Here is a 17,794-nt window from a genome sequence, read left to right as displayed (position 1 = left end):
AATATTATGGAATTTACAATTAATTGTAAAATGTGTTGAAAACTATGGCTTTTCCCATCAGCCAATGAATTTCAGAACCCCTACTCTCCACTGAGTGATTCCCTTTTTCTCTTCCCTTGAATATTTCCACCAATTACTTTAAATCTATGTCCCCTGGTTTTTAAATTCTCTGCTATGAGATAAAGTGCTTCATATTTAGTGTAAATTGTCTTCATTCCAGGGCGGCACTGCGGCCCCGCAATAGAGCTACTGCTGCTGCCCAGCATCAGAGATTCGGTTTAGACCTGACCTCGGGTGTTGTCTGTGTGGAGTTTGCACGTTCTCCCTGTGACCACGTGGATTTGCTCCGGGTGCTCCGTTTTCCTCCCACATCCTAAAGACGTACAGGGTTGTAGATTAATTGGCCTTTGTAAAGTGCCCAGAGTCATGTTTGGATGTGAAAGTGGGATAACACGGAACTCACGTGAACGGATGGTCGGCAGAGACTCAATGGGCTGAAGGACCTGTAACCATGCGGTATCTTTCAAACAAACGATTTCAGCAATTATGAGAGCCAGGGGAGAGGAGAACTAATTCTGAAAATGGGTGTCTCTTGGCTTTCCAAATTTAACCCCGTCAGAAAATAGCGACGTGTTCAGAAAGTACGAAGTATTGTGCACAGAAGATCTGAAAATGGGGGCAGCAGAAATGTTGAGAATAAAAATTTCAATTTGTACCATCAACCTTACTGAGTGTGGGAAAAATAAAGCATTTATACATTAAGCTGGACTTAATAAGATGTCAAGTGATGATTATTGGGTTACAGTTCATCTCATGAAAACGGTTTAGATTTAGTTCAAAAACTTTTTTATCTGGAGCCATTGTTGTGCCCAGGTTTTTGTCTCCACATAATTAAAAAATACCATGCAATGTGATATGAATGTATAGAATAATTCTTATTATAGAATCAGCTGTAGATAAACACTACCACATCCAAGCAAATTATAACAATGCACTCAAGCCATATCCATTTCACCCCAATGTTATAGAATTTCTGACAACTATACAGTAGATGTGTAATACTGTTAATTTAAACTGGAGATCCCTGTTGATAGTTTACATTTGTTTTTTTTTAATTCGTAAAACAGTGATTTAATGGCTATATAGAGATTTACAAAAAGTATAATCGAGCTGCAATCTGATGATTTATAAAATGCCTGGGGCTAAATCCCCATTGCTTTCACCTTCTCAAAGCATGAACAGGTACAATTCCACAAAAGCCCTTTTGTTTATATATTATATATTAGACTCAAATATATTTGAGTCTAATATATAATATATAATATATTTGAGTCTAATAGATTTTTGCAGCATTTAGGAGCAGCACAATGTAGTTGCTGCGTTACAGCGTCAGAGACTCAAGAAGCTGTCCCACTTTGGCAGAAGAGTTTGAAAAAATGACATGTTGAAGACCTCCTTCGAATATGTAGAAGAACTCCTTTGACCTCCTTCGACTATTTTGAAGACCAGCTTTGACTAGCTACGACTAGCTACGACTAACTTCGGGAAAATTGGACACCGAATAGTGGAGAATGAAGATGACCTCCTTCAATCTCCTTCGACCTGCCTTCGACTATGATGAAGACTGTCTACTACTACCTTTGACTACCTTTGACTACCCTCGATTACCTACGACTAACATGCCAACCTACTACGACCTACTACGACTAAACCAACGAGTAAAAAAAGTATCAATTTTTTCCGTGGCGACCTTTTTTTCACTTGCGGGCATTTTTTAACATATTGAAAAATACGCCGCGACCTAGCTGAGGCCTTGAGTACGCGGAGACCACTCTCGAGCATGAAGGAGAGTTACGAAGACCTCCTACGACCTCGTGTCGACCATGCTGCGAGTATGAGTCGAGGGCAAACTCGCCAGAACTCGCGAATTAGGTCAACCAAGTGAGACAGGCCCTTCAGGTTCAAACCTGTCTACGGGTGCTGTCCATAGGGAAGTTGTATGTTCTCCCTGTGACCACGTGGGTTTTCTCCAAGTGCTCCTGTTTCCTCCCACATTCCAAAGATGTGCAGGTTTGTAGGTTGATTGGCTTTGGTAAATTTGTAAATTGTCCCCAGTGTGTAGGATCATGTTAGTATATGGGGTGATCACTAGTCGGCTCAGAATCGGTGGGCCAAAGGGCCAATTTCTGCGTTGTGTGTCTAAAGTCTAAAAGTCTAGTTCTGGGCGAGGAGTTGAATAGAGCAATTTAGTCACTGACAACGGGCCTGAAGAAGTTGTCCTTGAACCCAGAGGTCATGATTCTCTGGCTCCTGTACCTTCTTCCCGATGGTAGCAGCTAGATGAGAGCATGTCCAGGGTAATGATGTGAGGAGAATATAGAATCTAATTTCATGATGTTAACAACCTTCCTGAGGCAGCGCTTCATATAGATCCCTTTGATAGAGGAAAGGCAGTACCCATGGTGGACCGGGCAATGTCATCTACTTTCTGCTGTCCCCTTTATTCTTGGGCATTGGAGTTAATGAGCCAGGCCACAATGCAACCCATCGCTGCTTTTGGAAGGGTCCACAGGGTGAACACTGTGGTGTTTCAGGCCTGGATAGTAGCTTTGGTTCCCATAGAATCGTCCTTTGGGACCAGTGCCTATAGAATGATTAGCGTTGATTTAAACCAGTGCCTGGAGAATGACTAGTATTTGTTTTGAATGTTGGCTGTTACTTTAACAGTTGTATCATGTGACAACTACCTCTTTTTTTATTGAATGTTCCAGAGAAAGTCTGTGAGCAGCCCTAGAATAAACTACACAGCCTCTGAGCACCTATTGTCTCTCCTGTAATAGTCAGTGTTGTCACTAGAGGTGAAGAATCCACCCATGCAACCCATCATTATGTCCTCTACCATGATGCAACCCATCATTATGTTCTCTACTCTACACCGATAGAAGTTTGATAGTTTGGCTTAAGCTGAATCTCCTCAAACTTCTGAGGAAGTCAAGACGTGTTGATGCGCATTCTTTGTGATTGCATCAATGTGATCAAGAGACAGCCCAAAATTATGCTGACTTTTAATACACCAATCCTAAATCATCGCAATCCCACACTCTTTCTCCATCTATATAACTAAAACTCTTGTTTGTGTATATGTGTATGTGGGTGTGTGTCATTCGGGCACAATCTGCTTGATTCTCATTTCCTTACAAACGCTAGGCCACAGCCTTCTCATTTTCTCACATTCTACTCACATTTCCTCCCTCGTGGCAATAAATATCTTCCCGTCGCATTCCCACCTATATTTCCGAACTAGTTAATCCTTTAAAGTTTTAAAAACAGCCCGAAAACTCACCCATTTCGGGAAAAAACCCTGAGTGACATCACAATGGACTCGCAAGGCAGGTCGGGACACTCCGGGAGGGAGGGCCTCTCCAGTGTGCTCGCGTGGCGGCAGCTGTCGGCGCCTGACACCTGACACCTGGTGGCGAGGATGGTGTCGCGAGCCCTGGCTGGAGCCGAGCCGGTGCTCCAGCTGGAGTGAGAGCCGAGCCCGGGATTTGGGATGGAGCCGTGACTGGGGCCGATAAAGAAGCCACCGCTGGAACCAAGGACGACCCTGGGTCCAGGGTCAAGGACGGTGAAGTCGGAACCTGGACTGGAGCCCAGGCGGCGGCCAAGCTGACGGCTGGAGGCTGCCACTGGATCTACAAGCCTGGGTCTAAAGCCAGGGCTGGGTCGAGTATGAGAACCAGGCCGAGTTCCAGGCCCTGGCGCTGCTCTATGACCGAGGTAGGTGCTGGGGCAGGGAATGGGAGGAGGATGAGGGAAATGAGGAGGAGGGAGATGGGGTGGAGTCTCTACCCCCCTCCTTCTCTGCCCCTCTCCCTCTCTACAACCCCCCCCCCCCATCTAGATAGAGGGGGAGAGAGAGAGAAGAGGGGAGAGAGAAGGGGGAGACGGGAGCGTGGGGGTCATTTTCCCACACAAGCCATAGGTGGACTTTTCTGTTGAGCAGCAGTCAGTCCGTTGGCTTGTAGGCATCGCCGCCTTTCGGGTAGGTGGCGTTTCGACAGAGCGGCCATTCGGTAAGTTTGTTTTTAGGCGACGCAGCTTTTCGGTTCCTTGAGTTTTAGGCGTCCCGTCCTTTTGGTTAGTTTGCATTTAGGTGTCCCATCCTTTCGGTTAGTAGGCGTTTCGTCTTTGGACTCTTTCGGTTTATTGTCGCTTCGGCCTCATTTCCATTCCATTCTTTGGCTTCGACTTCTTTGCTTCGGCCTCTCGTCCGTCGTTGCCACGTCCGCACACGGTAAGATGGTGCTAGTGTCCGGGCATCGCTGGTCGACACAGACTCGGTGGCCCAAAGGGCCTGTTTCCTCATTCTGTCTCCAAAGTAGGGTCTAAAGTTTAAATAGCACAAATTGATTTGGAATGTTTTGAGGAATTTTATCTTACCCGAGTTTAAAATCTTTAACGTACCAGAGTTGTTTAATTATTCAACTCAAGTGTGTGTTGCACTGAGAGTGGGATTTTCTTTTAACCATCAGTTGCTGTCTACTTGTCATTTAAAGCTTCAAGTTCTGCCTCGGTAAAAGTGAAATGATGCAAAATAACTAACCAGTAAGTAAGTAAGATCTGACTAATTGATCCACTTCTTAATGACAAGGAACATGTTGGCACTAAGCTAAATGGTGCATTCATGGGGAAGGACCGTGGCACTTCAAACAGAAGTCCATTGCTCTCTCCTCAGAGGGAGGGAAAGAGTATTACATGTGACTTTCCCACCACATTCCACATCCTATAAACAAATAAATCACAAGCACTAAATGTAGAACTGAAGCACACAATTCAGACATACAAAGGAGTAATCATGCATGCTGGCAAAGGAGGTCCATGAGTTGGTGGAACAGATCAAGTCCCTACTCCACTGTAACAAAGATGACCAAGTCACTGGAGATGAATTGAGTGAAAAGCTCTAAGTTCTGGTGTGCTGCTGATCAGGGCAACCAGTGAAATGAAAGCACAGAGAATGGAAACACATGGTGCAGTTTAAGAATATAGGAACAAGGAACTGTGAATGTACAGCATATGTTAAAACTGTATGCTGAGTGAATGGAGCAGCTGGGCTTGTATACTCTGGAATTTAGAAGGATGATAGGATATCTTATTGAAACATACAAGATTATTAAAGGTTTGGACACGCTAGAGGCAGGAAACATGTTCTCGATGTTGGTCCAGAACCAGGGCCCACAGTTTAAGAATACGATTTTCACACAGAGAATTGTGAGTCTGTGGAATTCTCTGCCTCAGAGGGCGGTGGAGGCCGGTTCTCTGGACACTTTCAGTAGAGAGCTAGACGGGGCTCTTAAAGATAGTGGTCAGGGGATAAGGGGAGAAGGCTGGAACGGGATACTGATTGTGGATGATCAGCCATGATCACGTTGAATGGCGTTGCTGGCTCGAAGGGCCAAATGGCCTACTCCTGCACCTATTGTCTATTGTTTATTGTCTATTATATCTGGGATGAACCTCAGATTAAAATTAATCCCTGAGTTTTCAAAGAAAATGTTCACCTGTGGATAAGTGAAAATTAACTGAAATGTCAGGAATGACTTCAGGCTCTGTGGAAAAAAATATATTTTTGGGAAAGTACTAAAAGTGCAGAACATTCAATAGTATTGTTTAGTTTAGCAATACAGCACAGAAACAAGCCCTTCAGCCCAGCAAGTCCAAATTTACAAGCGATCCCCGTACACTAATTAGCCTGTCCCACATAGGCGACTTTTTAGGCGACTGCAGGAGACTTTGCAGTCGCCACATGGTCGCCACATGTGGTTGCCGGGGAGTTGCCGGGGAGTTGGCTTCATGGTCGTGAGGAGTTCCCACATTCACAACATGTTGAAAAAATAACGGCGATTAGAATGAAGCCGCCATGGAGAGTAGCGAGAACACTCGAGCCGTAGGTGTGTCGCAAGGAGGTCCTAGTGGGTTGGCAGGAGGTTCTCCTGGCAACCCACAAAGGTTCTCTTTGGTTCTCATATGCTGTAGCTGGTGCTGACTGGTGAATTGGCTCATTGGGGGAAAAAAACGTAAGCAGTAGTTTTCAGAACCAAGGATAACCAACCGGTGATGTTAAATGTCCGCCGAACTTCACAGCCGTGTATCTCTGGCTTCGGAAATGTTGTCTGGCTTCTTAACAGTTGTCTGTACTCCTTCTGCCTCTTTCTCCCCCCTTCTTCCCCCTCCCCTCCCCTCACTCTTTTAAAGGACTTACCATACACTGTGCTAGCCATCTTAATTACAGCGCTAACCTTTCTGTTCATCGCAGTGTGTGTCTGTATCACCTTGGCTTTGCACTGCGTGAATTTCAGAAAGCGCTCCCCTCGCTTGCCCTGTCCCCCGCCTTTGCGATGCGTTTGTGTGTGTGTGTGTTCCACTCTGACACTCGCCTGAAAGATCACCTAAGTGGGACAGGTCCATAATACTATTCTTTTCACGGGAGACAATTTACAATTTTTACCAAAACCAAATTAACTTACAAATCTGTACATCTTTGGAGTGTGGAAGAAAACTGGAGCACCCGGTGAAAACACACACGGTCACGGGGAGAACATGCAAACTCCGTACAGACAGCACCTGTAGTTAGGATCGAACCCGGGACTCTGGCACTGTAAGGCAGCAACTCTACCGCTGCATCACCATTCCACTCTGAGCCTTTCTGATGTATTTGTCCAATTAGCACCTGCTGCACCTTGTTAGAGGTGGAACTCCAACAACCCATACAATGGCTCTGGTAGGAGAAGGGACAAAAGTGCTGGAGTAACTCAGCAGGTAAGCAGCATCTTTGGAGAGCATAGATAGGTGGCGTTTCGGGTCAAAATCCGTCTTCAGACTCGAGACCCTGCTTTACTCTTTATCCTGCCTCTCTGTTTTTGGTGCCACAGAGAGCATGTCGCTGCTTTTGGAAGGGTCCACATGGTGAACACTGTGGTGTTTCAGGCCTGGAAAGTAGCTTTGGTTCCCGTAGGATCGTCCTTTGGGACCAGTGCCTGTAGAATAACTAGTATTCGTTTTGAATTATGGCTGTTACTTTAACAGTTGTATCATGTGACAACTACCTCTTTTTTATTGAACGTTCCAGAGAAAGTCTGTGAGCAGCCCTAGAAAAAACTACACAGCCTCTGAGCACCTATTGTCTCTCCTGTAACAGTCTGTGTTGTCACTAGAGGTGAAGAATCCACCGAGCTCATATACTTTATAGTGTTCATATTAAATCTCCTGTGGTTGTTTGCAAAGCTGCTCGGGAAGCTATGACAACCCTTCCATCCTGGACTCAGTGCAAGAGAGAGAACTTCACAGAGACTTGTAATAAATCCAAGTTCCTCCCATAGTGAGTCAGGCACATACTGATTAGGTTCCACTTACTGGATATCAGTTGGGTCAGCATTGGTAACCATGGCACTAGCTTAGATCCCATGAAATGATATGGCCACTGTCTTCAGAACTTGAACTTGAACAAAGCCCTCAAAGTTATTTTATTCTGAGGAAAGACCAGACTATCACATCCCCCCATCAGCTACTTCTGAGTGATTCAATAGATGGATAGAGCATGTAAAAAGGCTCCTCGGCCCAGAGTCCACGCCGACCATCGATCGATTTCCTGTTCACACTTGTTCTATGTTATCCCACTTTCACATCCAATCCCTGCACATTCGGGGCAATTTTACAGAAGCCAATTAACCGACGAACACACACACATCTTTGGGATTTGGGAGGAAACCAGAACACTCGTGGAAAGCTCACTCAGTCACAAGAAAAACTCCACACAGACAGCAAGCCTAAATATATACATTTCAGATATAAATAAAATTATATTGGGATACAGAAATGGATTGGAAAGACAAGAGAGAAATCTGAAAGTGGAAGAGGAAATATCTAACAGCTGTGGTCCATGTTGAAACCTGTGGCAAACACAAGATTATTACCTAAACTTCTGGCAAATGAGCAAAGGATAAATAAGGCCAGAGGGATGAACAAATGACTCCGAAACTGGTGTGGGAACATAGAAAATCACAGGAACAGGTCCTTCGGCCCACATTGTCCGTGACCATGATAATGCCAAGGAGAAATGAGTTTCGATCCATGGGACCATGGCAACAGTATTGGATGTTTCCCTTGAACCAGGCTGAGACTGGTGTCTGAGGGAATTGAGTATCCAGGATTGTGGATAATGCTGCAAACTGCATTGTTGCAGTGTTGGAGGGGGTGGGCGTTGGGGGAGTAGTGAGAGTTGCTGTTTAGAAGAACATTTTGGAGACAAAGTTCACAGTGTTCTTACAAAGTAGCAAATTGGATGGATTAAATTAATTACATTAAAGATATAGCAAGGAAACAGGGCCTTCGCCCCCTGAATCCACACCAACCATATTAGATCCATGTTATCTCACTCTGCATCCACTCCCAACCCACATGTCTTTAGGATGTGGGAGGAAACTGGAGCAGCAAAGGTCTGGGATTAAACCTGGAGCTGTGAGGCAGCAACTCTACCTGATGTACCACTGCGTTGCCCATGATAATGTTAGCAGAAATAAAGATAGAAAATGCTGAAAATACTCAGTAAATCAGACAGTATCTGTGGAAGGAGACAACAAGTTAAAGTTTCAGGTTGATGACTGGTGATTAATGAATGGAAAGGTAGACAATAAATGCTGGAGAAGCTCAGCGGGTGAGGCAGCATCTATGGAGAGAAGGGATAGGCGACGTTTCGGGTCGAGACCCGTCTTCAGACTGATGTCGGGGGGGGGGGGGGGGGGGGGGGGGGGGGGGGGGGGGGGGGAACAAAGGACGAGGCGGAGACAGTAGGCTTTGTGGGAGAGCTGGGAAGGGGGAGTGGAAGGAGGGAGAAAGCAAGGGCTATCTAAAATTAGAGAAGACAATGTTCATACTGCTGGGGTGTAAACTACCTAAGTGAAATATGAGGTGCTGTTGAATGGAAAGGGATCAGAGAGCAGGTATAAATGGATCTGAAGTAGGGTTCCAACCCGATACAGCACGCATCCATGTTCTCCAGATATGTTGTCTGACCTGCTGAGTTACTCAAGCATTTTGTGGCTTTTTAGTTTAGTTTAGTTTAATTTAGTTTAATTTAGAGATACAGCGCAGACACGGGCCCTTTGGCCCACCGAGTCCAGACCGACCAACGACCCCCACACATTAACACTATCCTACACATATTAGGGACAATTTACACGTACACCAAACCAATTAACCTACATACCTGTACGTCTTTGGAGTGTGGGAGGAAACCGAAGACCTTGGAGAAATCACAGGCGGTGACAGGGAGAATGTACAAAGTCCGTACTGACAGCACCCGTAGTCAGGATCGAACCCGGGTCTCCGCAAGCGCTGTAAGGAAACAACTCTACCGCTGCGCCGCCATGGCCTATGTATAAATGAGTCGCTCACCGTTTGGGTAGCCAATGCAAGTGGGTCTGTACAAGGGATTGGAGCTGTAGCCCGAGTTGTTTGTAATCTGAGATAAAGTGCACTACATGCAAAGCTTCATAGTCTGGCATTTTACAAGTCATGCTACTGCAAACAGCATTTCACAGGGAGCAGTCAGCCTGATGGAGAGGCAGCGTCAAGGCAGAAATTGGGCAGAAGAGGGGCCATTTGAAAGTATGCCGGTTCATCCATCTTGATAAACCGGCATATTTGATTAACTGCTACCTCAAGAGTCAACAGTGTATTATTGTCATATGCCCCAAACAGAACAATAACATTCTTATTTACAGCAGCAGCAAACAAAATATGTAAACATTGTATATTTATGTGTGTGTGTGTGTGTATGTATATGCAAACAGAATATGTGTGTACACACACATATACACATACTGTACATGCATACATACATGATGTGTGTGTGTGTGTGCATGCATATATATACATACATACATACATACATACATACATACATACATACATATACATACATACATACACATAAAATAAACAAACATAATAATGCATAAAAGACAAAACCAATGCCCCCAGATCTATGTATTTCAGAGCTTATTTGGAGATTGTAGTGTTTAACAGCCTGAAGGCTGTAGGGAAGAAGCTGTTTCTGAACCTGGACGTTACAGTTTTCATGCTCCTGCAGCTTCTTCCCAATGCCAGGGGTGATGTGAGAGTGGCCAGGATGGTGTAGGTCTCTGATGATGCTGGCTACCTTTTGGAGGCAGCGACTACAAATCTCTTCAATGGTGGGGAGATTATTACCCATGATGGACTGGGCAGTGTGCACCACTTTTTGCAGTGTCCTGGGCATTCAAGTTGCAGCACCAGGCCGTGATGCAACCAGACAATATGTCAAGCATCGCACATGGTGGAAAAAAGATTTTTCACTGTGCATCAAAACTTGCTGATGATACAACACTGGGTGCTAGTGTGCTCTCTGTTAAGGATGTAGAAAAATTTCATGAGTTTTAGAAATGGGCATGGACATGGTAAATGGAATATAATGCACAAAAATGTGAAGTTGTTGATTTTGGTAGAAAAAAAAAGATTTTTTTTAATGTGTGAATGATTGAAAAATATTGATGTTCCGTCAGGCCTGGGCGTCCTTGTACAAGAATAATTGAAAGTTAGCATGCAGACAGGGCAAGCAATTAAAAAGACAAATGGTATGTTGGCCTTCATTGTGAGAGGATTTCAGTACAAGAGTAAAGACAACCTGGAGACTCAAGGAATTGCAGAAATGGGAACCTTGAGCAAAGTACAAAAAGCTGGAGTAACTCAGCGGGTCAGGCTCCATTAGTGACTTAGATGCTGCCTGACCCGCAGAGCACTTTATGTTTTGCGTAAAGACACCCAGCCCAATGTCTGAAGAAGGGTCTCAACCGGAAACATCACCCATTCCTCCTCTCCAAAGATGCTACCCGTCCTGCTGAGTTACTCTAGCCTTTTGTGTCTATCTTCAGTTTCAACCAGCATCTACAGTTCCTTTTTACACAGTTATACTGCCGCACTGATACTACGTCTCAATTATTGTGTACATGTCTGGTCTCTCTGTCCGAGGAAGGATATATCCACAATGAGGAAGTATAGCATACATTCACCAAATGGAAACTTAAAATGGATGTTGTATCATATGAGGAGAGATTAAATGGAATAGGCATATGTTCTCTAATATTCGCCCATCAGGCAAAAGGTACAGAAGTGTGTCAACACACACTTCCCTATTCAGGTTCAGTTTCTTCCCAGCTGTTATCAGGCAAGGGAACCATTCTATCAACAACTAGAGTGTTGTTGATAGAATAAACTCTCTTGACTTGACTTGACTTGACTTGATTAGAGAGCGGTCCTGAGCTACTATCTACCTCATTGAAGACCTTCGGACTATCTTTAATCGGACTTTACCGGACTTTATCCTGCACTAAACGTTATTCCCTTTACCATGTTCTATATACTGTGGATGGTTCGATTGTAATCATGTATTTTCTTTCCGCTGACTTGTTAGCATGCAACAAACGCTTTTCAAACCAGTCTGAAGAAGGGTTTTGGCCCGAAACGTTGCCTATTTCCTTCGCTCCATAGATGCTGCTACACCCGCTGAGTTTCTCCAGCTTTTTTGTGCACCAAAAGCTTTTCATTGTACCTCAGTTCACTTGACAATAAACTAAACTAAACTAACATGGGAACAAATTTGTCAAATAGCATTGGAAAAGTAAAGAATAAATATTACTGGAGAAATATTACTATTAACATTCACATCATTACATTCTACAGCTTGGAAAGAAAAGTTACTAAGGCGAGAGTTAAGTGATTACTGACATTTCCACTTTGCCTGCTTAATGGTGTGATTTTGAACAAATTAGTGTTGTCTTTATGAGAGCAGAGAAATGTAATTTTGCCACAAATGTGTTGAGCATTTGCCGGATAATATAGCTCATGGTAAATTACAAACTTATACGCTGTGTGACCTTATGTTCTTCCAGGATAAGTGGTCTGATGGAAGAGTTCCTACAAAGCCATTAAGATCTTTGTGTGTGACATTCAGTTGAGTCAACAATTATATCTTGTGGGTTACACAAAAAAGCTGGAGAAACTCAGCGGGTGCAGCAGCATCTATGGAGCGAAGGAAATAGGCAACGTTTCGGGCCGAAACCCTTCTTCAGACTGATCGGGGACGGGGGTGGGCGGGGACAAGAAAGGGAAAAGGAGGAGGAGGAGCCCGAAGGCTGGGGGATGGGAGGAGTTTCGGCCCGAAACGTTGCCTATTTCCTTCGCTCCATAGATGCTGCTGCACCCGCTGAGTTTCTCCAGCTTTTTTGTGTAACCTTCGATTCTCGATTCTCCAGCATCTGCAGTTCCCTCTTAAAAAAAAAAAAAATCATATCTTGTGGTTCTTGCTCTTGGTTTCAGAGGGCATTGCAGAAAGCACAGAATCCAGCAGTACATCTGAGTCTGATTACAAATGAAGAAAGAAAAGAAAACAAAATACCACTGGTTTCTAGGCTACCCAGGCAGAATATGAGGTGTTGGCTCTATAGTTTGGTCTGGGTCACGCACTCAAATGATGAGTAGAGCCAGCCTGAACGATGGTATCCCTATCACAGTCTAGTCCCTTTCGGAAGCTCGATGATTCATTTGCTCATGAATGGTTGTGAAATTGACGGAGAAGAAACAATGGACACTCCTGCACAGAGAAATGTCAGCAAGACCTGAAAGCAAATCTGGTCTGGGCATGACATTGTCAAAGTGATATTCTGTCTCTGCGTGCAAATTTGATGCTGAAGTGTTCGAGACTGGTCTTTCACCTTGAGGTCTGTTGAAATAGACAAAATATTGATACTTCCAAGCATACGTGTTATGATTTCAATTTTATCAGTATATCAAGGCTTTTTGCAAACATAGAAACATAGAAAATTGGTGCAGGAGGAGGCCATTCGGCCCTTCGAGCCAACACTGCCATTCATTGTGATCATGACTGATCGTCCCCTATCAATAACCCATGCCTCCCTTCTCCCCATATCCCTTGACTCCACTAGCCCCTAGAGCTCTATCTAAGTCTCTCTTAAATCCAAACTTTTTGAGTTGAGTTGAGTGCATTGTCATTCCAAAAAAAATTTGAATGAAATTGGGTACCTTGCAGTCATACAGAAAATAGAATAACAGAACACACAATGAACACAGTTTAACATCCACCACAGTGAGTCTACCAGGCACTCTGCCTGAGCTGTGAATCAACTGAACACATGTCTATTAAACTGTGAGTGTGGTTTTACTGACCCTTGAGTGCCCTTAATATGGTTTGAAAATGAAAATGTGGTTGGTTTGAAAAAGCAAAGCAAATGGTGATGGTTGGTTTGAAGAGGCAAAGCAAATGGTGGTGGTTTGTTTGACAAGGCAAAGCAAATGGTGGTGGTTGGTATGAAAAGGCAAAACGAATGGTGGTGGTTGGTTTGAAAAGGCAAAACGAATGGTGGTGGTTGGTTTGAAAGGCAAATGTTTAAAAGTCTAAACTTGACCACTTCCTGTTTGCACTCTATATTGATTTTAGGGAAAAAGCTACAACTTACGGCTGTGATTTCGGGCCATCTTACTCAGAGCCCCCCCTCCGCTCATCAGGTGCAGAGGATTTTGCGCATCGATGAAAAATAAAACAGTTATTAGCGTTTAAAAAATGTTGAGATTAATTTTCCTGTTGATCACGCCATGAAGGCCACGCCCCTTCTGGTGGGAGGAGGGAGGGACTATAAAACCCGGGAGTGTGGGCGTGGCTCAGTCTCTGCTAGATGGGGGAGGGAGATGTCACGAATCTGTCTGAGCTGTGAATCAACTGAACACACTGCATGTCTACTGAACTGTGAGGGTTGTTTTTATGTGGTGTTTTGTGTAGTATTATGGTGGTTTCACCCTGCTTGAAATGGTATGAAACTGCATTTGAATTTGGTGGCCTTGCACCCTGCTTGAAATGGTATGAAACTGCATTTGAATTTGGTGGCCTTGCACCCTGCTTGAAGTGGTATGAAACTGCACTTGAATTCTGTGGCTTGCACCCTGCTTGAAGTGGTATGAAAGTGCACTTGAATTTGGTGGCCTTGCACCCTGCTTGAAGTGGTCGGAAACTGCACTTGAATTTGGTGGTGTTGCACCCTGCTTGAAGTGGTATGAAACTGCACTTGAATTTGGTGGCCTTGCACCCTGCTTGAAATGGATTTTCAAGGAATAGCCGTGAGTCAACTGCCAGCCCACCAGCCTTGAGTGAGCTGCCAGCACACCAGTCTTGAGTGACTGAGCTGCCAGCCCAATAATCCATTTGGCCCACAATGTCCATACTATCCCTCTGGAAACCAGTCCCTTCAGCCCACAACACCCATACTAGTGCTCCAGAAAGCCCCACCACCATTGGCCACCAATATTGGAATTGGTGGAGAGGTGGAATATTGCGTTGGCGGACCAGCCCTCTTGTGTGAACATGGGACCCAACGGGTCCCACAGTATATTAACAACTAAAAATAAACTAATACATACATCTGACAAGACAAAAGAAACAAAAAAAAGGAAAAGACAGACCGACTGCAGGCAAGCCGCAGCTGCTTAGGAGCGTCGCCCTTCGGTCTCTTAGTCAACCCTTGGTCAAAGTTATGTTGAGGAATATTTGGACGCGTGGCATTACATTTATCATGAATTTACATTTAAGCCTTGTCAAATTTAGGACGTATTTTCTCTCAACAACGAGAGGTTACTGAAAGAGATTAAGTTAACATCATGATGAAGTCACTGTGATATGATTGCACAAGAAATGATTTTGGACTTTGAGGACTAGGCACGGACTATCTCCTTACTCGTTCTGAGATGGATATCAGATTTTATGTCAGGTTGACCTCTTAAGGGTTGCAAAAAGCTCAGCTATCAGTGATTCTTCACAGAAATCCAAGGTCATAGGATGAATTTTAAGCCTGCCAGCCATCTGCCCATGTGGAACTCCTCCCCATTCAGGATGTGCATTTAAGACCAATTGCATTCATTGTGACAATTCACTACTCAGATAATGTTTGTTATTACAAGATGCTGAGATCAAAAATAGATTTACACGGTCTCATCTGTAGAAGTGGTAAAAATTTACAAAGTGCCATCGTAGTTTCAGCGCACCAAACCTGTGAATTAACTTGCGGGCTGAAGAGTAAGCTCATTCACTTTTAGTCTTAATGTATGTTCTATTAAATGAAAGCAATACAAGATTAGTGAGGTTAAAACCTTCACACAGTTCTTAAATAAAATAATCAAAACACTTGATCATTACTCTGTGGGCTTAGTGCCTTAAATTAATCCCTTATGACAATCAACATACATATTATTTACATGTTCAAGTATAACTTAAAGGGGCAGGATATTTCACATAGTTCTTATCCAAAATAGGCATTACTATTGAATGGAAGAGGAAAATGGTTTCATTTGGCAGAATCCTAATTGGCATTCATTGCATCCACATAAACAGAAGTCTTACACAAGATGTAGTTTTGCTTTGATTGAATCGCTTCTAAGTATTGAAAACACCTAATACTGCAACCTGATAACCTAATGTCATACAGCTTTGAACATAACCTACTGTTAATCACCAGCACAGATTGCAAAAGATCAAAATGCACAAGGCAGCAAGTCATCTTTAACTCTTGCCTTTCTGAAACCTCTATAACTTCCTCTGGGTTCACAATTCGCACCTCTACTTGTCAAGCTAAATAATACTTGAGTACATCAGGTAGTGGAAAAGAGAAAATAAACAGAGCACAGAATATCATGTAACAGTTGTAGGGAAAGTGCAGATAAAAAAAGTGTAAATCCTCAGCAAATGGGAAGAGCAGGGAGGAAGCTGCTTTTTAAATATCTGGTGGTAAGTGCTTTCAAGCTTTTGTATCTTTTGCCTAATGGGAAAGGGGATCTCCCAGTTGCCAAACACTTTAACTCCCCTTCCCATTTCTATACTGACCTTTCTGTCCTGAGCCTCCGCTGTCAGAATAAACACACAAATTGGAGGAACAGCAACTCATATTTTGCTTGGGCAGCTTAAAACCCAGAGAATGGATGCAAGGGTTACTTGAACTTAGAGAAATCAATATTTATACCATTGGGTTGTAAGCTGCCCAAGCTATCTCTAGTTTACCTCTCCCCTGACTCTCAGTCTGAAGGAAGGACTCGACCCGAAACGTCACCTATTTCCAGAGATGCCACCTGACCTGTTGAGTTACTCCAGCATTTTGTGTCTATGAACAGGGTGTGAGTGGCTCCTGATAATGTTGCTGCTTTCCCGTGGCAGCGTGAAGTATAGATGGAGTCAATGGGGCAGTCGCCAATTTGTGTGATGGAGTCGGCTGCACTCACAATCCTCTGCAATTTCTGGCAGTCTTGTGTGGAGCAGTTGCCATTCGAAGCAGTGGGTGCATCTGAACAGGATACTTTCTATGGTGCACCTGTAGAAATCAGAAATAGTCATTGAAGACGTGCTTAATTTTCTTAACCTTTATCAAATCGGATCCCCAGCTGCACCATCGCTTAAAAGGCATCAAGAAATTCATCACTGTCAAAAGCACAAACCATTTTAAATATATATATTAGTGTCAGTGAATTGTATTCTCCCTTCAACTTATGATGGAACTGAATATGCAGACACTATGATAAATGTCAATAATCAGTAAGGTGCTTTAAGACAGTTGCTTAGTGTGATCTATCCCTATCGCAAAGGAGGTTTATGCACAAGAATCTCCAATATATTTGTTAAGTGATGGCTATATGGTAACTGATGATACAATGCACATTCTTCACTCAACTGGATTTTTGTCAGAATTTCCACAGAATATATTTCTGCTTTATTATTTCCCAGTCATTTATATGTTTCATGTTTTGTCACACCTTGCCCAAATAATTAACTCAGGTTTTGAGGGATATGGACCAAATGTTGGCAGGTGAGACAAGTGTAGCTGGGACATGTTGGCCGGAGTGGGCATGTTGGGCCGAAAGGCCTATTTCCACACTGTATCCAGTGGTGGAAATGGCGGATGGGGGGACGGGGGGGTACAGCGTTCCCCTACTTTTCAGTTTCCAGTTTCCATCCTCTGTGTGAATTTGCAGCTTTATCCTGCGCTACTTAATCCAAGGCCGAGCGAACGAGCGGACAGCCGGACAAAAGCAACGATCAAAAAGCGGAATAGATGACATTTCGGGTCGAGACCCTTCTTCAGACTGAGTCAGGGGAAAGAGGAGCAAGAGATATAGATGGTACTGAGGACAAATGAATGGAAGATATGCATATATCTCCCATTTCCCTTTCCCTTGACTGTCAGTCTGAAGAAGGGTCTCGACCCGAAATGTCACCTATTCCGCTCCGTGATTGTTGCTTTCATCCGTCTATCCATTCGCTCTTGGTGCTTCTACACACACACACACACACACACACACACACACACACACACACACACACACACACACACACACACACACACACACACACACACACACACACACACACACACACACACACACACACACACACACACACACAGCTATCGAAATGGTAAGGGGTAATTTTTAAAAAACAACGGAAGGAAATAGATGTCTAACAAAAGATGGGGGGCCAGCGATCACTCCGTGTCCATGTCGGTGGGGGTGGTGGGGGGTGGTGGTGGGGGGGGTGGGGGGGGGGGGGGATGGCTTGAGTGGATGCAGGTTTTTGGAGCTCCTTCCTAATGGCAATATTTTGTACGAGACTAAGAATGACCCGTTGGGTCTCATGTTCACACAGGAG

This window comes from Leucoraja erinacea, chromosome 8 (assembly GCF_028641065.1).
Source record: "Leucoraja erinacea ecotype New England chromosome 8, Leri_hhj_1, whole genome shotgun sequence".
NCBI classification, from domain to species: domain Eukaryota; kingdom Metazoa; phylum Chordata; class Chondrichthyes; order Rajiformes; family Rajidae; genus Leucoraja; species Leucoraja erinaceus.
The sequence above is the reverse complement of the archived record's forward strand: the minus strand, read 5'-3'. Positions refer to the sequence as shown.